The sequence below is a fragment of the Micromys minutus genome, assembly GCF_963924665.1.
Source record: "Micromys minutus genome assembly, chromosome: 18".
Classification (NCBI taxonomy): domain Eukaryota; kingdom Metazoa; phylum Chordata; class Mammalia; order Rodentia; family Muridae; genus Micromys; species Micromys minutus.
In genome coordinates this window covers 22,646,196-22,673,754 of record NC_137953.1, presented here as the reverse complement: position 1 = coordinate 22,673,754, position 27,559 = coordinate 22,646,196, and positions in this window count along the sequence as shown.

Here is a 27,559-nt window from a genome sequence, read left to right as displayed (position 1 = left end):
GCTTCACTTCCCCAGCTCTGCCCTCTGTAGCATTTCAAGCTCAGGTTGATTCACTACACCTCTGCTGTTGCTCTTGGTGATCATCCCATTCTACCGGTATCTCTAATATTCTGGAGTCTTCCATTGCAACTAGGCTTCACCAATAGCCTCTCATTGGCTCCCTTCATGGTGCCAAGCCTCAGATGACCCCTTCAATCCTGGATTGTCAACTACATCTGAGGGTGCACTTTCACTAATGGCCTTTGATGGCCTCTCACAGTCTGAAGACTCAGCTGTTATTCATGACACCTTTATGCCTTCAAACCCAGGACTACCTGAGTGATTCTTACACATCAAGTACAGCTGCAGCATGAGGTACAACCTTGGCTATCTCTGGAACACAGTTTTTTGTCTTCTCAGAAAACACTTCCCAGAAGATTTCACCTCAGTGATGCTGGTCTCTTCTTAATAACCATTAATTTCTGAGCTCTAGCTAACCAGCATCAACTGTCTTAATAGTCTCCTTTGCCTCTTAAGTATAAGGCCAGAGACACATGGCCAAAGCTGCCATGTTCTGTAGGAGCTGGAACATGCCCCCTTATTCTATTACATTATCACAAGATTCCTCTTTTCTAACTCCTTCACTACCCCAGCTTGGCTGTTCTGGATCTTTCTCTGCAGATTGACCTTGAATTTAGAGATCTGTATGCCAGTCTCCTTGGAATAAAGGTGTGTACCACCACAACTGGATTGAAACTTTTCTTCATCTAGAACTTGCTCAGTTCTAGGCTAGCCTTGGACTTCTAGATCAGCTTGTCTTTGACTACTGGGATTAAAGGTTTGTACTGCATTGCCTTGACTAATTTAGCTGGGTGGGGTCTTGACCCAAGGTCATTACTTCCTTAATTCAATTTAAAACACTTGAATACAGGATTTAGCTCCATTTTATGTCCTGGTGTCAATGTATCTTTCCTTTCTCAACTTACTCCTTTTCATCAAACTACTCTTCATAAGGGTGAGCTTTAGTAACCACACAACAGAATTTACACCAGGCTGATTTGAGACTTCCTTTTTCAAATCAATTAATGTAAATCTCTTTATGTTGAAGTCAGGAAGACTCTTTGGACAAAGGCAAAAGGTCGCCATGTTCTTCACCATAATACTACAAAAACAGTCTCTTGAACATATACTGAAAATCTCCACTGAAACTGGTTGATCCAAATTTCAAATCACTCTTGGTAACAGTCTTCCATATTCTTACTAGGATAGACCATTAAGCCCCATTTAAACCCTTCCACAGCTTTCTAAATCCAAAGATCCAAAATCCACATTCTTCCAAACAAAAGCTTGGTCAGGCCTATCACAGCAATACTCCAGTTCCTGGTACCAACTTCTGTCTTAGTTAGGGTTTTATTGCTATAAACAGACACCATGACCAAGGCAAGTCTTATAAATAACAACATTTAATTTGGGCTAGCATACAGGTTCAGAGGTTCAGTCCAGTTAGTATCAATGCAGGAGCATGGCAGCATCTAGGCAGTCATGGTACAGGAGGAGCTGAGAGTTCTACATCTTTATCCAAAGGCAGCCAAGAACAGACTGAGCATCCTCAGGCAACTAGGAGGAGTGTCTCCAAGCCTATCCCCAGCGTAACACACTTCCTCCAATAAGGCCACACCTTCTAATATTGCCACTCCCTGGGCCAAGCTTATGCAAACCATCACCCTAACTTTCTGAATTCTTTGTATATATTGAATATCAGCCCTCTATCCATTGTAGAATTGATAAAGATCCCTTTCCAATCTGTAGGCTGCCATTTGGGATAACATCTCAAATGTCAATCCAGAGTATCTAATAAAAAGAGAGAGAGAGAGAGAAAAAAAAAAGAAGTCTGAAGTATCAATCTTTAATTGTCTTTCACCAATATGTGAATGTTTGGAACCATATCTTTGTAAGAAAAGTGACAGGAATCCTGCTTCTTAAACAGTTAACCAACATTTTCAGAACCACTCATTTCTTCCCCATTAGTAACACGACTTTAGCTATAAGTAATTTTTTTTTAAAATTTATAGCCTAATTTTGACCACTCCCGTAGTTTTCTGAGTACACAAATCTGACTTCATCTAGCCTGTGTTGTTTCTCTTCTTCATTGTTTCCTTTCTTGGTTTTTTAAGTATATACTCCATAGATTTTTGTATTAACTTGGTTTACTTTAGTAACCACACTAGTCAGCAATATTTAAGTCATATACTTGAAAACATGACTTTTTAAAAAAGATATATTTTCATTATCTCTTTATTGTCTCTGACATTCTTTTTTTGTCTTTCTCTCTTCTTAGAAATGTCTGGGTGATGGTTGTCAGAATTTCAACATCTGTACATTTATGCTTCACCTTCTTTTACCTCAATTTTGATGATTTAGTTGTTATTATCTTTTAATTTGCATTATGCTCTGTTGAAAAGTGCCCCATACTTATTTCTCAACTGTTGTTCCCCTTCCTGCTCTCAATTAGTGAAACCGTGATTTCCTTTTCTTAGCAACCTCATGTTATGGGTGAATTGCTCTTTTGAATCTTTCAGAAGTTAGCTGTTATTTTCAAGTGCACCTTTGTGATTTGGTGCACTATCCTTGTTGTTTATACATTTTATTAGCTTTATGCTGTTGGTTTTCTTCAGGCAGCTACTGAATATTTATTGTCTATATAATTACTTAATATTTAAGACTGTGATTTGTAGTAGAAAACTATGTCTTTAAATAAAAGATTGTGTTTACTTGTAAGTTTATTCCAACTCAGAAAATAAGAGTTTCCTCTTTCTGCATATATGCATATGTGCATGTGTGTTTATGTGTTCTTGTGCATATGCATGTGCATGTGCATGTGTTTCTTCAGGGGATCTCTGTTATATACTTTCTCAGGCACTGGCTGTTCTATGTCATCTAGTTTACAGTCTTGCTTTTACTACTTTAGTTTCTTTTTAAAAAGATCATCACTATGGTTTCCCCTTTCTGCTGTTGAATATCTGCTTCTAGAAACAAAACAAGACAAAACAAAACAAAAAGACATTGACTCTCATCTTTCTCATCTGTCTTCACAGCCTCAGTTTCCATACCTTAGAATGATTTGATGGCATATTTGTTAATCTGGTATGTTTAGATTGTATCTTAGAATTGTTTACATTTTTTGTAAAAATTCAATGGTGTTCTCTAAATTAAATAATCATAATTTAAAAATATATACACAATTCTGTAAGCAATAGTTAAGTGCTTTGCCTTCAACAAGACATTTATAACACCCCCTATGAAGTTCAGGGAACCTTGCAGAAAAGGAAATGGAAAGACTGAAGAGCTTTAAGGTAAGGAAAAGAGCAATGGGATGTCATCTTCTGGTTAACATGCAGTCACTGCAAACACATATTCTGTAGGGAGTCATCGTCTTTGCTTGTCCATCAGTGATGCAAACAGTGTGTACTCAATAGTTCCAAATTAATGGATTTAGAGATGATCCTGGTCAAAGCAAATGAGCCATGCAACAAAACAAGAAGTAATGATTCTGGATAAAGAACAAGTTAGGAGGAAGAAGGTAGATTGACAAGGGTGATATTTAGCTAATTAACTTGTCTAATTGTGTTTTTGATTTGAGTGTTTGGAAACATTATTATAGATTTTGACATGAGCTTGGAAGAATCTTTACAATTTTCATTGCATTTTCAAATCAAAATAATAAAAAAATACAATTTATGGTTGTGTGATGGTAGGGAACTAGGAGTCTTTTTTAATGGTTTCTTTATAATCACAAATCACGATAATTGCTTTTGGAATAAAAATAGATATGACTCAGCATCCTTATCAGCATTTGTTTTGTCTCCAAGGATGTAATCTATAGTGTGATGAGAACCACATATACCCGTGGAACTCATCCAGGAAATTATAACACAAAATAGTCTTTCACTGCTTTCCTCAGAAGCCTTTCTTATTAGAAAGTAATAGTGCCCCCTGCAGGCCTGGTTAAGACTGAGTCAGGACATCTCAGGAGGCAGACATTGTTTCCTTCTGATGAATTACATGATGTAATTTTTAAGGTTTGGGATGGATTATATTGGCAGAAGGTGGATGCTGTGGTTTAACTATTTCATGGTAGCTGTGAAAGATCAACTCAAGGGGCTACTGTGGAAGTAATTATTGATAAAAATATTAAAAGTGTCAAAATTAGAAATGAGATGAAGAGAGACAAAAAAGAAAAACTTCTTCATGTAGATTCACGAATCAAATTGTTCATAAGAGTAATTCTTTGTGACTTATTTTTGTTTATACAGTCTTTCCCCAACCATCTATTTCCCTCTCCCCATGCATAGGCATTATGCCCACTGTACAATGTGAGAGCAAACTTTCAATTGCAAGGTAAAGCTTGGTGAAAAGGACCTGACTCTCTCCTAATAAAAAAGGAACCAAAACAGCAGGAGGGAGTCTCGTGGTGATTTGTGTTTGTAGCTAATCATAAGTGACCAGCATCCATGGACCATTACATCAATTTCTATAAAGTGTTCTTCAGTTAGCCATCCATGCTCATAGAAGCAGCACTTCTTTCAAGTGTTCAGTTAGCTAGGAACAGATCCTAAATCTGTTATATTTCTATACTTTATTGTTTTTCTATCTTAATGAAATTAAGACATATATTAGTTCTTACTACTATTTTGTTTTGTGTTATATGAGATATTTTTATTTCAGAACATTTGACTTCATTATATTGTCAGTTGACAGGTCAATTTTCAGAAAGTTCCAGAAACACTGTTAAAATTTTAATAAGTTAAATTTAATAACTTATTAAATTTAAAAGAATGGTTAAATGCCATTCTTCCCTGAGATTTTATCGTTTTTCTCAAGCCTTTAGAATTAGCAACTTAGTAAACCAAACTCCTCATTGGGCAAAGAATCACAGCTATACTGAATAGAAAATCTGCATATGTGAGTCTGATTACATTTTACACTTGCCAAGCCATGTTTGTGAGTCACTAAACTGCAATAAGTGTATTTTTAAAACTAGATCACTTTGGGACCCCAGTATATGCTTCCTAAGATAAACTTTATGCTGTCTGTTTCATAATATGTTTGGCAAAATAACAGGACAGTAAAAAAAGATGTGGTGGAAATCATGTGAGTAGGGATAAAAAGCAAAACAACAAAAAATAAAAAAACAAGCATTTTAGCTGTAGGAGTGAAATGAGTGCCAGGGAAAGGAATCAAGTGATCTGAAAGTTCAATGCTTAGGAAATGAATGTGACACGATTTCACAAGCACTCAAGTTCTAGTACTATGAAATCAAGCAATTGAAATGAGAACAATCCAATTCTCCCTTAGAACCTCCATCTCTTTACCTTCTTCTCAGTTTACCTGAGAGCTCTGGTAGGTACTAGAGCTGCTTATTCCTCATATCAAATGGAATAAAGCTTGATCACATTCATTTTGTGTGTGTGTGTGTGTGTGTGTGTGTGTGTGTGTGTGTGTTTGAAAGATGTATTTATTATTATTTACTTGTATTTTTTTGATTTGCTATTTATGTAAACTGTGTGAGTTTATGTCATGTATGTACAGGAGGTGTCAGTGGCTAGATGAGATCTTAGATCTGATGGAACTTGGGACTGGAGTTACAGCCATGTGGCCTGTGGGAACTGAGCCTGATTCTTTGAAAGAGTGATACATGCTCTGTACTCTCACTGTTCTTTGTATTTACAGTGCTATAAAAATTACTATAAAATTATTTATGATACTAAATGCAACGTAAATGCTATGTAAATATTTATATAAGATTAAAGAGGGACAGAAAAGTTGCATGAATCCTGAGCAGATACATTTTTTTTGGGATAGTTTTAGTTAGCTGAATTTATGAATTAAAAAATCTACAAAGATGGAAGGAAGTGATATACCATGTTATAGAATCATGGGTTTGTAATATTGGACTGGATTTCTGCAGATGCTTAGTCCCGCTTCACTCTTGTTTGATTACCTTGGACTACTGAAAATTTAGTCTCAAATACAATCTTATTCATGACTCAAATGTCACAAACAACATTTAGTTGTTTGAATATTCTTCCAGATTCTGTTTTCTCATAAATTCTACACACACACACACACACACACACACACACACACATAATCACACACACAAACAAAAAATCACATACATACAAAATCACACAGTCACACAAAAAAACACACACACAATCACATACACACAAAGATGCACAGAAACACACACACAATCACTTACACAAACACACACAATCATACAGAGACAAACACAAAAACACACACACAAACACACACAATCACATACACACAAACACACAAATACATACACAATCTCACATGCACAATCACACACACGCGCGCGTACACACACACACACACACACACACACACATTTCTATTTTACCCACTGAGGAAATGGGAAAAGTATCAAATAAACCTCAAAGAGGAATCCTCAAGAGCCTTCCTGCCTCTTTGTAACCTCCAAGGCATCACTCACTTGCCCCTCAGCCCTCACTGCTGAATATGCTCTATTTTATACATTTTGTGTCTTTGTGTATATGTGTGTGAATGTCTGTGTTTATGTGAGAGAGAGACAGAGAGAGGGGTGTGTGGAGGGGGGTAGAGGAAGTGGGAGAGGGAGATCCTTAAAGCATGGTTCTAGGTTGGTTCTGACCACAGGTATTTTAGGAACCATGTGAACTTTCTGAACTTGAGCCAAAATAACCAAGAGTTTTTATTTACTAAGTAAGGTACATAACTAAGAAATAATCAATTATGAAACTCACTTATAGATCAAATAATCCTTATTTCTAGATGCATTTCCAAGTCTTCCTCTGAAATCACATGCTATTTCCTCTGACACTGGTTCTAATTCTTTCTCTTTTCAAAGCATTCCTTTTTGAAAAAACAAGATTCATTTATCCGTTGTATGCTTGTGAGTACATTGTCGCTGTTTTCAGACAAAACAGAATAGGAAATTGGATCACATTATATATAGATGGTTGAGAGCCACCATATCATTTCTGGGATTTGAACTCAGGACTTCTGTAAGAGCAGTCAGTGCTCTTAACCACTGAGATACCTATCCACCCTTTCAAACAATTATTCTTTTGAGGAATTCTAATAATCTTGTGTGACCTAATCTTGACTTTATATTTGTAAAGACCATATAAAAAGGGCAACATTCAATGACATCAGTGATTTGAATCTGGATATATTTTTCAGAAAGACACAATTTCATATTCACCTCATAATGTTAGCTTTTTGTTGCTTTAAGAAAATATAGAAGATGAGTGATTTAATAAATAAAGACTAAATTTTGATCATATTTTCAGAGATCTCAGACCAATAATATTCAGTGTTAATGTATGATGTGTAGAGTGTCTATGGTGTTGAGTATATGTATGTCAACTAGTATGTATAGGATGCATACTGTGTGCCTAATGTATAGTGCATGATAATATATAGTATGTGTATGGGCTATACAGTGTATGGATGTTATGCAGTGTGTGATGGATAATGTGCCTTTATCTGTGTGATAGTACGTGTGTGATGTTCTGTGCTTGTGTATCATGTTGTATGTAATGTATAATGTATTTTTATGATGGAAATATATTAAGAAGTGTGTTAGGTATGGAGTATTTTGTGTACATAGTGGACAAGAAGGTTTCACTTGTGGCAAAATAAAGATTTTGGTTATTGGGAAGATATATTGTAGTCTGAAGGAGACATTATTATGGGAGCCAACCGTACTACTATTTGCAGCTTTGCTTATGAAGACACTGTCTGACTGCCACTCTCTTCTTCAGTTACAAGAGATACATCTTAGTTATATGTTATAATATATCAAATATATTATTTTTGAGTTGAATCTATTTTAAGGTTTTCTTTTTAAAAAAAATTGAACAACTTTATTTTAAAAAACAAAGATAAATGCACAGATTTTAAGCATTTTTGCATAAAAGTATATGAATACATTTTAGTCAGTACTTGATTTTTTAAAGGTATGATAGTATGCATTGAAATCTTACAAGTTACAAAGAGCATAAAGTACATGTAAAACAAGATGTAACCTGGAAATAGTAAAGTTTACTTGGTGTGTAAAGATTAAGCATAATGGTTTTTAATTTTCTTTCTTTTTTTTCTTGAACTTTATGTAGTCTGTGAGTTGTTTCTGCGGTTTTCAGAGCTTTCTGGCATTAGTATCTAATTATCAGTGACTGCATATTATGCCTGTTTTTTTGTGACTGGATTATCTCACTCAGGATGATATTCTCTAGATGCATCCATTTTCTTAAGAATTTCATAAAGTCATTGTTTCTGGTAGATGAGTAGTACTCCATTGTGTAAATATACAACAATTTTTGTATTCATTCATCTACTGAAGAACATCTGGGTTCTTTCCAGCTTCTGGCTATTATAAGTATGGCTGCTATGAACATTGTGGTGCATGTATCTTTGTTGTATGTTGGAGCTTCTCTGGGGTATATGCCCAGAAGTGGAATAACTGGGTCTTCATGTAGTACTATGTCCAATTTTCTGAGGAAACACCAGACTGATTTCCAGAGGGGTTGTACCAGTTTACAACCCCACCAACAGTGGAGAAGTTTTCTTTTTCTCCACATCCTCACCAGCATCTGCTGTCATCTGAATTTTTGATCTTAGCCATTCTGATTGGTGTGAGGTAGAATCTCAGCGTTGTTTTGATTTTCATTTCCCTGATGACTAAAGATGTCGAGCACTTCCTTAGATGCTTCTCCACCATTCCACATTTCAATTGAGAACTTTCTGTATATCTCTGTATCCCATTTTTTAATAGGGATGTTTGATTCTCTGGTATCTAGATGCTTGAGTTCTTTGTATACCTTGGATATTATGCCTCTATCTGATGTGGGGTTAGTAAAGATCTTGTCCCACTCTGTTGGCTGCATTTTATTTTCTTGACAGTGTCCTTAGCCTTACAGGAACTTTGCAATCTCATTAATTCCCATTTGTTGATATTTGACCTTACAGCACGAGCCATTGGTGTTCTGTTCAGGAAATTTTCTCCTATGCCTGTGTGTTCTAAGGTTTTTCCTAGTTTCTCTTCTAATAGTTTCAGTGTACCTGGTTTAAGGTGAAAATCTTTGATCCACTTGCACTTGAGGTTTGTAAAGGAGATAAGAAACAGTCTATTTTCATTCTTCTGGATGCTGAGTGCCAATTGGACCAACACCATTTATTGAAGAGTATGTCCTTTTGCCATTGAATGTTGACAGCTCCTTTATCAAAAATCAAGTGACAATATATTGAGGGCTCACTTCTGGATCTTCCATACTATTCCATTGATCCATGTGCCTATCTCTCTTACAGTACCATGTAATTTTTAACACAGTTGCCTTGTAATATAGCTTGAATTCAGGGATGGTGATTCCCGCAGATATTTTCTTGTTGGTGAGGATGGATTTCACTATTCTAGGTTTTTGTAATTCCAGATGAAATTGCACATTGCTCTTTCCAACTCAATGAAGAATTGGGTTGGAATCTTGATGGGGATTGCATTGAATCTGTTGATTGCTTTTAGTAAGATGGCCATTTCTACAATGTTGATCCTTCCAATTTATGAGCATGGGAGATCTTTCCATTTTCTGAGATCTTCGATTTTCTTCTTTTGAGATTTGAAGTTCTTGTTTCTTCACTTGCTTAGTTAGAGTCACACCAAGGTATTTCGTATTGTTTGTGACCATGTGAAGTGTATCTTTTCACTAATTTCTTTCGCTGATGTTTGTCCTTTGAGTAGAGGAAGGCTACTGATTTGTTTGAGTTAATTTTATATCCAGGCACTTTGATGAACTTGTTTATCAGCTGTAGAAATTCCCTGGTGGAGTTTTTGGGGTCACTTATGTACACTATCATGTTATTTGCAAACAGTGATGTTTTTACTTCTTTGTTTCCAATTTGTATCTCTTTGATTTTCTTTTGCTGTCTAATTGCTTAGGCCAGGACTTCCAGTACTATGTTGAAGAGGTAAGGGAGAGTGGACAGCCTTGGCTAGTCCCTGATTTTAGTGGGCTTGCTTCAAGTTTCTCACCATTAAGTTTGATGTTGCCTATTGGTTTGTGGGATATTTCTTTTATTATGTTTAAGTATGGGCATTAAATTCCTGTTTTTTCCAAGACTTTTAAAATGAAGGGGTCTTGAATTTTGTCAAATGCTTTCTAGCATGTAGTGAGATGACCATGTGATTTTTTTTATTTGAGTTTGTTTATATGGTGGATTATGTTAATGGATTTCCATATATTAAGCCATCCCTGCATCCCAGGGATGAAGCCTACTTTATTATGGTGAATGATCATTTTGATGTATTCTTGGACTTGGTTTGCGATGAATTGGTTGAGTATTTTTGCATCAATGTTCATAAGTGAGATTGGTCTGAAGTTCTCTTTCCTTGTAGGGTCTTTGTGTGGTTTAGGAACAAGAGTTATTGTGGCCTCGAAAAATGAGTTAGGTAGTGTTCCATCTGACTCTATTTTGTGGAATAGTTTGGATAGTATTGGTATTATGTCCTCAATAAATGTCTGGTAAAACTCTGCACTGAACCCATGTGGACCTGGGCTTTTTTTGCTTGGAAAGATTTTGATGACTGCTTCTATTTCTTTAGGTATTATGGGATTATTTAGATGGTTTACCTGGTCCTGCTTTAACTTGATTATCTTGTATCTGTCTAGGAATTCATCCATTTCCTCCAGATTTTCTAGTTGTGTTGAGTATAGGCTTTTGTACTAGGATCTGATGATATTTTGAATTTCCTCAGTTTCAGTATTTATGTCTCCATTTTCCTTTCTGATTTTGTTAATTTGGATACTATCTCTTTGTCCTCAAGTCAGGCTGGCTAAGGGTTTATCAATATTGTTGATTTTCTCAAAGAACCAGCTCTTGGTTTTGTTGATTCTTTGAACGGTTCTTTTTGTGTCTATTTGGTCAATTTCTGCTCTGAGTTTGATTATTTCTTGCTGTCTACTCCTCTTGGGTGAATCTGCTTCCTTTTGTTCTAGAGATTTCAACTGTGCTGTCAAGTTGCTAGTGTATGCTCTATTCAGTTTCTTTTTGGAAGCACTCAGAGCTATGAGTTTTCTCTCAGTACTGGTTTCATTGCATCCCATAGGTTTGTCTATGTTGTGTTTTTATTTTCATTAAATTCTAAAAAATCCTTAATTTCTTCCTTTACTTTTTCTTTGACCATGATATCGTTTAATAGAACATTGTTTAGTTTCCACTTATATGTGGGCTTGTTGTTGTCTTGTTGTTATTAAAGACGAGCCTTAGACTATGGTGATATGATAGGATGCATGGGAGTATTTCAATCTTCTTATATCTTTTGAGGCTTGTTTTGTGACCGATATATGATCAATTTTGAGAAGGTACCCTGTGAGGTGCTGAGAAGAAGGTGTATTCTTTTGTTTTAGGATGATATGTTCTATAGATGTCTACTATCTCCAATGGTTGATAACCTCTGCTAGTTGTACTGTGTCCTTGTTCACTTTCTGTTTCCATGATCCATTTCTATGATTTCACATCCACTGATGAGAATGGGATGTTGAGGTCTCCCACTATTATTGTTGGGTTGCCATATATTTTTGAGCTTTAATAAGGTTTCTTTTATATATATGCTCTTGTATTTGGAGCATAAATATTAAGAATTGAGAGTTCCTCCTGACAAATTTCCCTGTAATGAGTAAAAAGTGTCCTTCCTTATATTTCTTGATAACTTTTGGTTGAAAATCTACTTTATTTAATATTAGAATGGCCACTCCAGCTTTCTTCATGTGGCCTTTGCTTGAAAGATTTTTTTCCCAACCTTTTACTCTTAGATAGTTTCTGTCTTTGTCTCTGAGATGAGTTTCCTGTATGTAGCAAAATGCTGGGGTTTTTTATGTATCCAGTCTGATAGCCTATATCTTTATATTGGGGAATTGGGTCCATTTATATTAATAGATATTAAGAAATAGTGGTTGCTATTTTCTGCTATTTTTACTTTTAGAGGTAGAATTGTGCCTGTGTGTCTTTCTTCTTTTGGTTTTCTTGCTTAGGGGTTTTCTTGTTTTTACTAGGATTTAGTTTCCCTCTGTGTATTGTGTTTTCCACTTACAATTTTATGTAGTGCTGGGTTTGTGGTCAGATATTGTGTAAATTTAGTTTTGTCTTGGAATATCTTGGTCTCTCCATCTATGGTGATTGAGAGTTTTGCTGGGTATAGCAGCTTGAGCCGACACTTGTGTTCTCTTTGGTTCTGCATGATGTCTGTCCAGGATCTTCTAGCTTTCATAGTCTCTGTTGAGAAATCTGGTGTGATTCTGATTTTTCTGCCTTTATATGTTACATGACCTTTTTCACTCACTGCTTTTAGTATTCTTTTTTTTGCTTTGTGAACTTGGTGTTTTGACTATTATGTGTTGGAAGGAATTTCTTTTCTGGTCCACGCTATTTGGAATTCTGTAGGCTTGTTTTATGCTCATGGTCATCTCATTCTTAAGGGCAGGGAATTTTTCTTCTATGATTTTGTTGAATATATTTACTGTGCCTCTTACTTGATATTCTTCGCCTTCTTCTATTCCTATCTTCCTTAGGTTTGGTCTTCTCATTGTGTCCTGGATCTCTTGGACATTTTGGGTTAGGAGCTTTTTGGCTTTTGCATCTTCTCTGACTGTTTTGTCTATGTTTCTATGTTGTCTTCAACCCCTGGGATTCTCTCTTCTCTCTCTTGTAGTCTGTTAGAGATGCTTGCATCTGTGACTACTGATTTATTTTTTAGGTTTTCTACCGTTAAGGTTGTCTCTTTTAATGTTTCCTTTATTGTTTTGATTTCCATTTTAAATTCCTTCTTCCATTTCTTTATCTCTTTGGTTCTGTTTTCCTCTATTTCTTTGATTTCTTTGAGTGTTTTTCTTGTTTCCTCTTTAAAAGCTTCTATTTTCTATGCGTTTCTTCTTTTTCTTTTTTAAGTATCTCTATCATCATCTTGAGGTATGATTTCGGGTCTGAGTCTTTTTTTTTTTTCTGGAGTGTTTGGCATTCCTCTGTTTGCTTTGAAGGGATAGCTGGGTTCTGATGTTGCCAGGTTGTCATGATTTCCATTTGGTAAGTTCTTTTGCTTTCCTCTTGCCATCTAGTTGTCTGTGATTATATGATGTCTTGTCAGTGATTGGTTCTCATCTCACCTGTGTACCTGGCCTGTGTCCCTGGATCTCAACTCTTTCTAGTGGCAGATGGCCTGAGTGTTGGTTCAGCTTGCAAGGGCCCTCCAGTTGGAAACCGAGTCCCTAAGACAGAGTTCCTGCTCCCCTATACAAATGGGGGGGTGGTCTTTCCATGAGCTTGGCCCAGACCTGTCTGACCCCCCGCCTACTTTCAGTGCAGTCTCCCCAGGCCTGTGTCCCTGGATCTCTGCTGTTCCTGGTGGCAGATGGCCTGAATATGTTTATGCATGTAAGGGCCCTCTGGGTATAAACTGAGTCCCTAAGTCAGAGTTAGTTCCTGCTTCCGTGAACCACATGGGTGGGGCATACTTTCTGAGTGATAGCCCCAGACCTCTCTGTGCCCTGGCTACTCTCAGTGTAGTCTCTATAAGCCTCTGTCCCTGGATCGCCCAAGTTGTATCTTTTAAATGGTGATTTCTTCCACTAATGTTCTCCAGAGGGCAGCTAATATAGGTTTCTATTGGTTTGAATTTGTAAACATGGGGAAAGCTCTCCATACTTTAAATCTATCTCAATTGAATTCTGTTCAATTCTGAAACCAAAAAAAATCTGCTTCTTTTTCTGATTTGAATGCATTTACTAAGATAATTTACATTTCAGTTTTAAATTGAATTTATTGTATATACACAAAACTTAAAACAGAATTTTAATGTCAAAATGATGCTAAAAGCAACTTGTCAATGAACGTGACATTTTTTTTTTAATTGTGTAGAAGCCTGATGTCATAGCTCAGTTAGGGATGTTGCTTTCCTGTAATATATAAAATAATGGCAGCTCTTCAAAAATCACCAATTAAGGAAATGCAATAAATTATTTCCTCAAATACAGAGAGATATGAACTCCTCAAACCTATCCTTTACTATCTTGACTTGTAGACTAAGCATCTGGTACTATCACATACCACTGTATTTCTGGATAAAGTATCTCTTTATTAGGGAATGAGCAGAGTCAAGGTAAAATGACTACACTGAAGTGAAAAATCAATAAACATATCAGAATCACCATGGTTCAGTCCACTATGTTCGCCAGTAACCTCCAAAGCCTCTTTATGAACTTTGACTCCTCACTATAGTCAGAAGAAAGGCTATACTTCCTGTCTGCAGAGTTTATCTTGGACTGGTTTAGCCTTTGGCTGACTACATCTGCTTCTTCCTTTCTCCTTGATTCAACCACACCAAGCACTGCCTATTCTTCCCCTTTTCCACCTCTGTGCTGGCTCCTTATGTCTTGTAGCACCTCCTTCCAGGGCATTGCTGCTTCTTCCCACTTAGTTCCCAGGACACAGTCTCAGGGCGAAAGTCTAATCTTGTTGATATGGTTTTATAAACAAGTCCTACAGCTCTCATATGTTTTGTTTGTATGATGTGTATAATTGGAATTATCCTGTGTTCATCTACCTCCTCCCAAAGAAATATTTCCCCTGGTCATATGGCTGCAGAAGCTTGCTCTATTTTTGCCATTACCTTTTAACACTGCCCTACTGAATCAATAAATAAGTATACTGTAGTTGGATGGCGTAATATGAGATAGGAATAAAAGAGCCTCAATGGGTTAAGAACATGTATTTATGTAAAACTACAAAACAACATTTCAGAAGGAAATGGAGGCATATGAAATTTAAATAAGAAGCAAAACATTAAACACACACACACACACACACACACACACACACACAAAAGGAGTGACAGAATCAAGCCATGATGGTAGAGGTGGGCACAGAGTACAGCTGGCTGTGTTGTTCATGTGAAACAGATACTGATTTGGAGGAAATAGACAGATGGAAGAGCAGCTTGCAAGTCTTGAGATGAAGAAAGTGCACACACGATTCCACAAGCCCATGTAAGCTTGAATGTGCTACCAAATAGCTAAGATCAGGAGTCTGGCACTGGAAGGCGGCACACACTGCATAGATTATGCATGTGTTTATACAAATGCACATTTTCAGAATACTAAGGGCTACTGCTTATGAGGAACAGAGCAGGCAGCAGCCTGGGTCAGAGTGTTCTTCATGCTCATCAGAATGGCCTGGCTGTCACTCATCTTTAGTCCTGATTTTTTAATAAAACCTAGGCTACAAAATAAAACTGGATTTTCTAAAGGGTCATATATCTAGATTTTATATATGTTTCTCTATATTATGCTACTGATAAAAGGCAACTTAAAAATATTCCAGGAACCAGACAAAACTATATCTGCAGGTAGCACCTTGAAACCTCTACTATTGTCTACATTTTTTGAGACTTTATCTGTTTAGAAATAATAAAAAACCACATGAAAGGAATAATTAGAAATTAAAATATTTTCATTATAGAGTAAATACATTTTCATCTTAAAAATACTTGATAGTACAGAAAAGTATATATATTGGCAACAAGAAAAGCCAAACTGTATTATTATTTCAGATAACATTGTGTTGCTTTTTGTTATAGGAGTATTGGAGACTGAAAAAGTGCACACATGTGCAAACATGCACAAATATGCTACACATACACAGATATCAAGACATATTTTCCTGGTTATTTAAAGTTCTTACATGCTGTGGGGCAATTGGCGGTGAAGATTACCCTGATTCTCAGTTGAGATAAGTGAAGCCTTGAGGACTGTAAAGGATGCTAGGAAGCTTCCTAGTCTCCCAGGAGATCTGGTTCCCCTCACACAGGTACAGCATCCCAAAGCTCCCTGCAGAATAGCATAGATGACACCCCAAGTCCCTCCTCCACAGGTGGCATTATGACCATGTATCACATAGGTTTGAGACAGAAGTAGGACCACAGCCCCAAACATGTTAAGGTATTCCCTAGCCCACAGGTCAAGTCAAAAGAAAGTACCTGTTGTCAGACTCAGAACCATCCCAAAACTGTATATATGAGGCCTGTCCAAAATTAAAGGTATGCAGGAATTACTCCATCTATTGAGAGCTTCTGTCATATGAGCTGTAACACTGCTGCTTGGGAAGAGTTCTGCTCTCCCAAATCAACTGCCATCAAAGCTCTCCTGTACCCTTTGCAACTTAGCCAGTTCCCTGCCAGTGGAGGTGTTAGAGGTGTTCCCCCACATCCCCCCCCCCCCGCTAAAGTCCCTCGTTCTCTCACATGAACCTATGCACCTATCTGGACTTAGCAGTAGGGGAGGCAGAAGCCATTCCACCTTCCTGACCAGAGATCTCTGTGTGGGGCCCCCGGATCCCAGCACCACCATGTACTTTAATTTCTTTGAAGGGCTCCAGTGTAGTCATGTAACTGTGAATAGTCAATTTTCTAATCTGTGTGGTTAATTCACTCTCATTTCTTCACTATTCCAATCTAATCATGGACATCATTGTACCAACGTGTTTTGTTGTACTTTACATATTTTCATTAGATGTGATTGGTGAAAATGAAATCTTGTTGAAGAATGAAAGCATTTTAGTTCAAGGAAATGTACAAAAAAAAAAAAAAAAAAAAAAAAAAAAAAAAAAAAAAAAAAAAAAAAAAACCAACCAACCAAACAAACAAACTTTTTAGAACTACTTTGAGAATACTTACATGCTCCTTTACAGTTTTACAGGCACATGGCATATTGGATCCTGCCATTTGATCTCTTTATTCACAATTGTCCTTGTTACTGTTATATTGTTATAAACAAATACCTAACAAGATTAAATATTAGGTAGGGTAAATTTCTTCTGTCTCACAGCTTTAAAATATAGTACACCATGGCCAGGAAAGCACAGCAGGAGCTGTGTGTCTAGCTGTATTGTCATGGCTATGTGGTTACACTCTAGACACAGTCAGGGAACAAAGATACGTGAGTGTTATCTGATTAGCAAAGTCTCTTCCGTTCCCAATGTATATCCAGTGTATGACCTCAGGCAATGAAGTCATGGCACTCAAACCTCTTCCATCTTTAGTTAAGCAACATTTAAAGCATCCTTACATTGATGTCCAGAGGTCCTAGGTAGTGCTAACTTCAGTAAAAGTTCGAATGAAGATTAGCAATCACAACCCTTTTTATTTTGAAGCAAACCCATCAGTGACATTCTTTTGTTGTTCAACATAAAGATTGAAGCTTTAGTGAGGAGTCTGGTATATACAAAGGAGCCAACAATATTTCTATTATCTAATATCACATTTCCTAGAGCATAAGAGAAATTCTAAAAACAGAATTCTTTTTTTTCCTTTATTTATTTAATCAACATCTGGGAGGTTCAGACAAATAGTTAAAATGCAAAATTTGTTTCTCTATGTCTGTGTTCTTAGCTGTTCCTTGTTAGAAACCCCTTTGAGCAATAACAGGTGCAAAATTAGGGGAGTTGAAGAAAATTAAAAGCTAATCAGAGTACAGGGCCTTTAAAATATAAAAACAGTTAAAAAGAAAATTCTTATTCAACCAATATAACCTAATAGTAACAGTACTTTGCATATAGCAAAAAATAGATATCAGATTAACAGACAAATTTTATATTGTATAAAGTTTACTTAACAACTTTGCCAATATTGAATAGAAGTCATGGATTTTCATATTTTCATGTAAATACAAGCTATTTTTAAGTAAAGCAATTACATGAGCTCTAAACAAACACAACTAACTGAGAAATGGAAACAATGTTTTTTTTTTTCAAATATAGTAGCAAAACTGAATCACTAAACATATGCAAGAATATAGACTTCCTTGCTCTGATTACATCTGTGAATAGAATACTATTCATGTGGATAGCATAGTATTTTGGAAAATAATTTTTGTCATCATTATTGTTAGTGTTGTGAGGTGCCTGTGCCTCAGAATGCGTGTAAAAGCCAGAGTCTAACACTGTGGAATAGGTTCTCTCTTTGAGCCTTTCTGTGGTCTAATGGGATTCAAAAATCCCTAAGTCATATGTGTAGGAGTTATCTTGTGAATATAAATTGGGGCTTAGCACCCCATAATCAGTTGAGCTCTGAATTAGGAACCACCAGACTGATTTTCAGAGTGGTCCTTCCAGTTTGCAATCCCACATGAAATGGAAAAGTGGTCCTCCTTCTCCACAAGCTCTCCAGCTGTCAATTGAGTTTTTGATCTTATTCATTCTGATTGGTGATATGCGCAAACTCAGATGTTTTGATTTGCACTTCCCTGATGAGTAAGGATGTTGATAATTTCTTTAGGTGCATATCAGCCATTTGATAGTTTTTGGGTTTAAATTATTTGTTTAGCTCTGCCCCCCCCCCCATTTTCCCTGCTTTATCTTTTGTTAGTTTCAGTGTATAGGTTTTATATGGAAGTTCTTGAAGTACTTGGACCTGAGCTTTGTATAAATTTTGCATTTTTGACATGCCAAATGCCAGCTGAAACAACACCATTAGTTGAAGAGAATGTGTTTTTTCCACTGGATGGTTTTAGGTATTTTGTCAAAGGTCAAGTGACCATATGTGTGAGGATTCATTTCTGGGTCTTCAATTCATTCCATTTTTCTGCCTGCCTGTCTCTGTACCAATTCCATAAAAGTTTTATTAGGATTGCTCTGTAATACAGCTTGAGTTTGCAGATCATGATTCCTCCAAAAGTTCTTTTATTGTTGAGAATAGTTTTTGCTACCCTGTTTTTTTGTTAGTTAAAGTGAATTTGCAAATTTCTCTTTCCCACCTTATAAAGAATGGAGTTGGAATTTTGATTCAGATTTTATTGAATATGTAGCTTGCTTTTGGCAAGGTGGCCATTTTACTATATTAATTCTGTTATTCCATGGACATAGGAGATCTTTCCATTTTCTGAGATCTTCAATTTCTTTTTTCAGCGACTTGAAGTTCTTGTCATACAGATTCTTCAGTTGCTTGTTTAGGGTCACACCAAGGTATTTCATATTGTTTGTGAGTATTGAGAGAAGTTTAATTTACCTAACTTCTTTCTCAGCCTGTTCATCATTTAAGTAGAGAGAGGTTACTGATTTGTTTGAGTTAAATTTATATCCAGTCATGCTTAACTGTTTTCTCAGATTTAAGAGTTCTCTGGTATAATCTTAAGGACACTTAAGGATACTATAATATCACCTGCAAATATTGATATTTTGACTTCCTCCTTTTTTATTCATATCTCTTTGACATCTTTTTGTTGTCCAATTGATCAGACTAGGATTTCAAGTACTACATTAAATAAGTAGGAGGAGAGTGGGAAGCCTTGTCTAGTTTTTGATTTTAGTAGGATTGTTTCAAATTTATCTCCATTTATTTTGATGTTGGCTACTGGTTGGCCGTATAATGCATTTACTGTGTTTAAGTACGGGCCTTGAATTCCTGAATTTTCCAAGACTTTTATCATGAAGGGGCATTCAATTTTGCCAAATGTTTTCCCAGTATCTAATGAAATAATCATGTGGATTTTTTTCTTTGAATTTGTTTATATAGAGGATTGTGTTAATGAATATCTGTATATTGAACTATCCCTGAATCCCTGGGATGAAGCCTGCTTGATCATGATGGATGATTGTTTTGATGTGTTCTTGGATGCAGTTTATGAGAATTTTATTGAGTATTTTTGCATTGATGTTCCTAAGGGAGATTGGTCTGAAGTTTTCTTTCATTGTTGTGTCTTTGTGTGGTTTTCTTATAAGCATAAGTGTGGCTTTTAGAATGAATTGGTCAGTGGTCCTCTGTTTCTATCTTGTAAAATAGTTAGTAGAGTTTTGGTTTTAGGTCTTTTTTGAAAGTCTGATAGAATTCTGCACTGAATCAAGATGGTTCTAATTTTTTTGTTTGCTTTTCTGTTTTGTTTTGTTTGTTTTAATGGTTTTTTTTTTTTTTTTTGTTTTGGTTGGGTGACTTTTGATGAATTCTTCTAATTCCTAAGGGGTTATGGATGGTTAAACAGTACTGATCCTGATTTTAACTTATATACCTTGTATCTTTATTGATAATCATCCTTTTCCTCCAAATTTTCCAATTTTATTGATTGTAGATGTTTATAGTAGCATCTGATGATTTTTAAAATTTCCTCTGTTTTTAATGTCATGTTTCTTTTTCATTACTGATTTTGATAATTTGGATACTGTTCCTGTGATTTCTCATTAGTCTGGCTAGCGTTTTATATATCTTGTTGAATTTTTCAAAGAACCAGCTTTTAATTTTTAATTCTTTCATAGGACCTTCTCTGTACTTACATTTCAAATGTTATTCCCCCTTTCCTGTCCTTCTCCCTCTCAACTATTCTCCACAAAGGTGCACCCTCTCACAATAACCCTTTCCACTTCAGTGTCTTGGCATTCCCCTATATTGGTTAAACATGTCATCACTGGACCAAATATCTCTTCTCACACTGATGCCAGACTCTGCTATTTTCTACTACACATGCAACTGAAGCCATGGGCCTCTCCATGTGTGGCCAATGGTTGGTGTTTCAGTCTATGGGAGTTGTGGAGGATTTAATTGGTTGATAATGTTGTTATTCCCATGAGGTTGCAAAACCTTTCTGCTCTTTCAGTCCTTTCTTAGCGCCTTCATTAGCATACCTATATTCAGTCTAATGGTTAGCTGAAAGCATGCTCAGCTGTATGTGTAATACTCTGACAGAGCCTCTGAGGGGGCATCCATGTATGATTCCTGCCAGTAAGCACGTCTTGGTATGATAAATAGTGCCTGCTTTTGGTGGCTGTGTATGGGGTGGATCCACTGGTGAGGCAGTCCCTGAGTGATCTTTTCTTCAATCCCTGCTCCTTTATTTGGCCTTGTTTTTCCTCCAGTGTTTTGTTTTTCCCTTCTAAGAAGGACTGAGGCATCCATATTCTGGCCTTTCTTCTTTTGGAGCTTCATAACGTCTGTGATTATTTTCACGTGTCTTATGAGTTTTCTGGAGCTAACATCAGTTTATCAGTGAATGCATACCATGTGTGCTCTTTTGTGACTGGGGTTACCTCACTCAAGATGATAGTTTTTATTTCCATAAATTTGCCTAAGTATTTCATAAACTCATTGCTTTATATAGCTGGGAATTACTCCATTGTGAAAATGTCCCACAATTTCTATATCCATTCCTCTGTTGAAGGACATTTGGGTTCTTTCCAGCTTTGGGTTATTATAAATAATGTTGATATGAACATGGAGCAGCACGTGTCCATATTATTTGTTGGAGCAATTTTTGGGTATATGCCCAAGAATGTTATAGCTGTATCCTCAAGTAGTACTATGCCCAATTTTCTGAGGAACCATCAGACATTTCCAGAGTAGTTGTACCAGCTTGCAATATCAACATTGGAGGAGTGTTCCTCTTTCTTCACATTCCCACCAGCATCTGCTGTTTCCTGAGTTTTTGATCTTAGCCATTCTGACAGGTGTGTGGAAGAATCTCAGGTTTGTTTTGATATGCATTTCTCTGAGGACTAGGGCTGTTGAACATTTTTTAAGGTGATTGTTGGCTTTCTGGTATACCTCAGCTGAGAATTTTTTGTTTAGATCTGTACTTCATTATTAATATGATGGTTTGATTCTCTGGAGTCTAATCTCGAGTTCTTTATATATATTGGATATAAGCTCTTTATCAGCTATAGAGTTGGTAAGATCTTTTCCCAATCTGTTGGCTGTTATTTTGTATTCTTGACAGTGTCTTTAGCCTTGCAGAAAATTTTGTAATTTCATGAAGGAATGCCCATAAAGAGAACATTAGCTGCGCTTTGGAACTTTACTTAAAATTAAAAATTAGAAATAAATATTTTGATTGATGTGAATTTACTATTCTCAGATTGTTCTTCAAGCTCACATTCCTTAAAATTATTGAGAATGTTTGAATGTCATGCGTTTGTCTTACTTTTTTTGATTTCCTCCCTATTGTGTAGACGTTTGTCCTAAATAGAGACATACATGATCAGAAACAATATTTTACTTTTCCAAAATAGTTTTTGTTTGCTTTACTTTGATGAATACAGATATATGTGAAGGGATGTGGGCATGATGTGGTGCAATACTTGTGGCAAACAGTAGATGGCAGAAGCTCGTGCAGTCAAAGCATGTTGAGCGTAGAATCAGGTGTTGTGGATGTGGGTATCACTGTAGCCATTGAGCCTTCTCCTGTCAACACTCATGCGAACCTTCTCTACTTGATTTGCTCCATTAAGACTTCAAGATCAACAGTAAAACAATGTTAACCTTAAAGTCAAAGAATTTCCTGAATTATGAAATATTAACTTTAGGGTGAATTTTGAGCAGCTATACATTTTGGAGCTTTCAGTGACACAAGTATTTATGCTCTTTTATTTGTTGGGTAGACCTCAGAATTTAACTTGTAATATTAATCTCAGAACTTATGCAGAGTTTTATAAAAGTAATAAAAATTTCTATAAAATTTTTCAAAATATATATATCTACTGTTTACTGTACAGAAATGTAATCCTGTGAAGGAACTGTGACCTCTAGCTTCCTTTTATTTCATTTCTCATCAGTGAAATAAATTGTAAAATTGTTTAACTTCATATATTTTTAGGTATAGCAATGGTTTTCACAATGAATTAGTTTATGCACGTATGCCATATATTTAAATCATATTCTGCCTCCCATTCTCGCTTGTCTCTTTACTCATTGCAGCTGATGAGTCTACTTTCATTAATGCATGTATAATGTGTACATAAATGTATTATATAGTTTTATTATGGCATGTACTATATAAGTTAAATCCTACATTATAAAATATGCATATATGCATATATGCATTATATGTTTTGTTTATGGTGACTCAGTAAATTTAATTATGACAAAACTCATAATCATGTGTTCAGACTAAATACACAAATATGTGTACCTCATAATCAACTATACCACTGAAAATCACCTTTTTCTCTTTCCCTAGCAATCATTAATTGCCAGTAGATTCTCAGAAATGTTTGCGGACTGGTGAGTGAGTCCCTCCAGCCACTCAGTAACCTTTGTTGCCTATAAACACTCAGAAGGGGCAGGGTGATCCTGATCTTCTCCAACTCCACCATGGACTGGTGAATGGTCCAATCTTGTTGAGGTTCCTTCATCTGAAAAGTTAATAACATTATGCTGCTGAGACATAAACCACCCATCTACCTTGACCTGTTTTTAACCCTACAGGTAAAGATATGATCAAGAATATTTGCAGTAGTAACTTCTCTGTGGCAATTAGCTCTTATTTTTTTTTTTTTTTTTTTTTGTGAAAACAAAATATTCTGTTTTTTCTAATTGTGTTTTCCCCTTCTAGTCTATGAATCCATAATCTATGATTTATTGCTTCTTTCCCCATTTGCATGCATTATCTACATGGCATTCCTCACTTCTGTATTAAATTAATACTATATTATATTTGTGTTCAAGAAATTAATACTTATCAGTGTGTTATGCACAGAAAGGCAATTGTAGAGTATAGACCTTGAAAATTCATGAAGAAAGATTTAAACAATTACATAGAAAGAGGGTAGAGGGATGGTTTATAGGTCAAGAGTACTTACTGCCCTAACACATGACCAGAGTTCAAATCAAGTACCCATGTGGTGGTGCTCAATCATCTGTAACTCCAGTTTCAGGGCATCTGACCTTTAAGAATAAATAAATGTTTAAAAAGCAAAATGATCATGTGTTGGAACATGGTCAAAAGAATGACACAAGATGAATAATGCCCTGTGAGAACTGAGAGAGATGCTCCAGGAAAAAAAACAAGATTTTACCTCAAATGCATTTTATTCCATGAATTTTTCTTGGATGTAATTTTGTGTCTCCTATATAATATACGTTTATTATTTTTGGCTGTCAGGTCTTAACTGTAAAACCCCATCTGGTCTGTGTGCCTTGAATTTAGTTATGACATTTTGTCTTTATTTTATGCTTCCTAAGATACAATCAATGGTACATGTCAAGCATTTTGTTTAAATTGGTCTGTCCTTAGAGGGTTCCGGGTAAGTGCTACAATGTCAATATTTTATATGTACTTGCAAATGTTTATTCCAATATTTTCTGATCTTGTTTTTCTGAACTTAGAAAACTTTCCTTGCACAAATGATTTCATCATTACATTCATATATAAATGTACATTAAAACTGAAGTAATATTGTTACAGTATCAGTCTGTAATCAGCCCCATTCTTTAAGGTTCTTAAAAGCTAAGTTGAACAGGCAGTAACTTCCATTCTAATTTCTCAAGGTTTTTTCTTTTTTCTTTCTTTCTTTCTTTCTTTCTTTTTTTTTTTTTTTTTTTTTTTTGATTTTTCAGCTGGAATTAATTTTTTTGTTTTTTTCTTTAATTAATTATTTAATTTGTTTACATTATTTTTTTCCATAGACCGTCTTTTATTGGTAAAATGGCAAATAGAAACAATAAAAAGCACAATGGGGTTTTCTAGAAAAAACAATAGTACACAAAACATCTAAAGGAGAAGCACAGTGTTTCTAATACACAGAATTTAACCAAACTCTTTCCACTTGGTAAATAAGGCAGTGAAAAAGTTGCAGGCAATAGTCCCCTGGTTGTCCAAGACTTTAGAAAAAACAGTTTAAAGAGTTTAACAGAAAGAAAAGAATGTTGTAGAAAGTATCAATCAATACAATTTTTTTTCTTTTTTTCTTTTTTTTTTTTTTTTTTTACAGTGATCAAAAAGTATATGTAATACAGGGTGTAACCCGGAATTTGTCAATGTGTTCTTGGTGTGTAAGGATTGAGCATGACAATTTTTTTTGTTTTGTTTTGTTTTTTCTTGGACTTCACACTGTCTGTGAGTTGTTTCTGGGGCAGTGCGAGCCTCTGTGGTTAGCATCCCACTATCAGTGACTGCATATTATGTCTGTTCTTTTGTGACTGGGTTATCTCACTCAGGATGATATTCTCTAGATGCAGCCATTTGTTTACATTTCAAATAATATTCTTCTTCCTTATTTTACCCTTCTCATTCTGCCCCGCCATCTAGTCCTCCCTCATTCCACTTCCCTTTGCCTTTATGAGGATGTTACCCCAGTCACTGGGATGAAGTGCTCTCTTTTTGTTGTGTTTTTATGTTGTTTATGTAACTGTGCCTTCATAGAACCATTGAATAGTGTTCCTTTTGTTTACATTTTGTGAAATAGTTTGACGAGTACTAATATAAGGACTTCTTCCTCACTAAAACTATCTGGAAGTAGACTTTTTTTGTTGAGAGACTTTTAATGATTGTTTCTATTTACTTTGAGATTTTGGGATTATTTAGGTGGTTGATTTGATCATGATTTTATTTTGGTGTCTGTTATCTGTCAAGAAAATACTATATTCCATCTAGATGTTCCTGTTTTGTTGAGTATAGGCTATTGTGATAGGGTGATTTATTGAATTTCCTCAGTTTCTGCTGTTATAACTTCCTTTTCATTCCAGATCTTGTTAATTTGTATACTGTCACTTTTCCCTTTTATTAGTTTGCCTAAGGGTTTTTCTATCTTGTTGATTTTCTCCTAGTTTTGTTGATTCTTTGTATACTTCTTTTTGTTTCTATTTGGTTGGTTCCAGTCCTGAGTTTGATTATTTCCTGCTGTCTACTCCTCTTTGGTGCATTTGCTTCTTTTTATCTAGAGATTACAGGTGTACTGTTAAGCTACTAGTGTATGATTTCTCCAATTTCTTTCTGGAAACACTCACGGCTATGAATTTCCCTCTTAGCACTGTTTTCATTGTGTTCCATAAGTTTGGGTAGGTTATACCTACATTTTCAGTAAATTATAAAAAAGGTCTTTAGTTTCTTTCTTTCTTTCTTTCTTTCTTTCTTTCTTTCTTTCTTTCTTTCTTTCTTTCTTTCTCTTTCTTTCTTTCTTTCTTAAAAAGAAAGACCCTTAAATGGAAATAAGAGATATTCTAGAAAGAGAATAAGGCAGAAATTCTGATACTAGTAAGTGCATACAAGAAGAAGTAAAATAGTAGAGAAGGGCCACAGTAGGAAGAAGGTATGGAGAAACCACTTGGAGAGGACAGGAGGATTTCACAATAAGGTTGGTATGAGTGATCAGCCATGAGAACACATATGGACCAGAGCAAATCTGCGTAAGTTGGCATATAATGTAGTATTGTTCTAGGGATTACCTGGCTAGTCATATTTGAGTAGCTCAAACACTGCCTAACTTAGGTTTACAGTGTGTTATCTCAAAACCTAATGTAAGTCTAAATAGTGAGAAACTTGAAGAAATCCCACTAAAATCAAGGTCTAGATGAAACTCCATAGTCTCTCTCTATACATTCAATGTAGTACTGGAAGTCCTAGTCAGTACGATTAGAGATTGAAAGGAAGTCAAAGCCATACAAACCAAAAAAGATGAAGTCAAAATATTTACAAATGATATGATATTATACTTAAGTGAACTAAAAATTCACACCAGAAAACTTAAACAGCTGATAAGCAACTTTAGCAAAGTGGCTTGATATAAAATTAGCTCAAACACATCAGTAGCCTTCCTCCATTCAAAGGAAACACATGTTGAGAAAGAAATTAGGAAATGGACACCCTTACAGTAGTCACAAACAACATGAAATACCTTTGTGTGAACCTAACTGAGAAGTGAAAGACTTGTATGACAAGAACTTCAAGTCTCATAAGAAGGAAAGTGAAGAAGATCTCAGAACTGAAAAAGATCCCCAAATTCATGGTTAGGAAGGATCAACATTGTAAAAATGGCCATCTGCTTGAAAGCAATCTACAGATTCAATGCAATCCCCATCAAAATTCAAACTGAATTCTTCATGGAGATGGAAAGAGCCATTTGTAAATTCATTTAGAATTAAAAAATATACAGGATGGCAAAAACTATTCTCAACCATAAAAGAACTTCCTGGGGAAGTTTATCATAGTTAACCCCATGCTTATTACAAATCACTCATGATAAAAACTATATGATATTGGTACAGAAGCAGGCAGATAGATCAATGAAAAAGAATTGAAGACCGAGAAATGAACCCACACACTAGTGGTCACATGTTCATTGACAAAGGAGCTAAAAATATTCAGTGGAAAAAGGACATCATATTCACCAAATGGTGTTGGTAAAACTGGCAGTCACCATGTGGAAGAATGCAAATTGATCCCTTCTTATCTTGTTGTAAAAAGGTCAAGTCTAAGTGAATCAAAGACCACCACATAAAAGGAAGTACACTGAAACCCTTAGAGCAGAATGTGGTGAGGAGAGTAGAACACACAAGCCTAGGGCAAACCATGAATCCACAAATGGGACCTCAAGAAATTAAAAGATTTTTGTAAGGTCACAGTTAAGGTCAATAGGACAAAACAGCAGCCAACAGATTCAGAAAAAATCTTTAAAATCCTGTATTTGATAGAGGGCTATTATCAAATATGTACAAAGAACATGAAATGTTAGACTCTAGAAAATCAAATAATCATATGGAGTATAAAGCTAA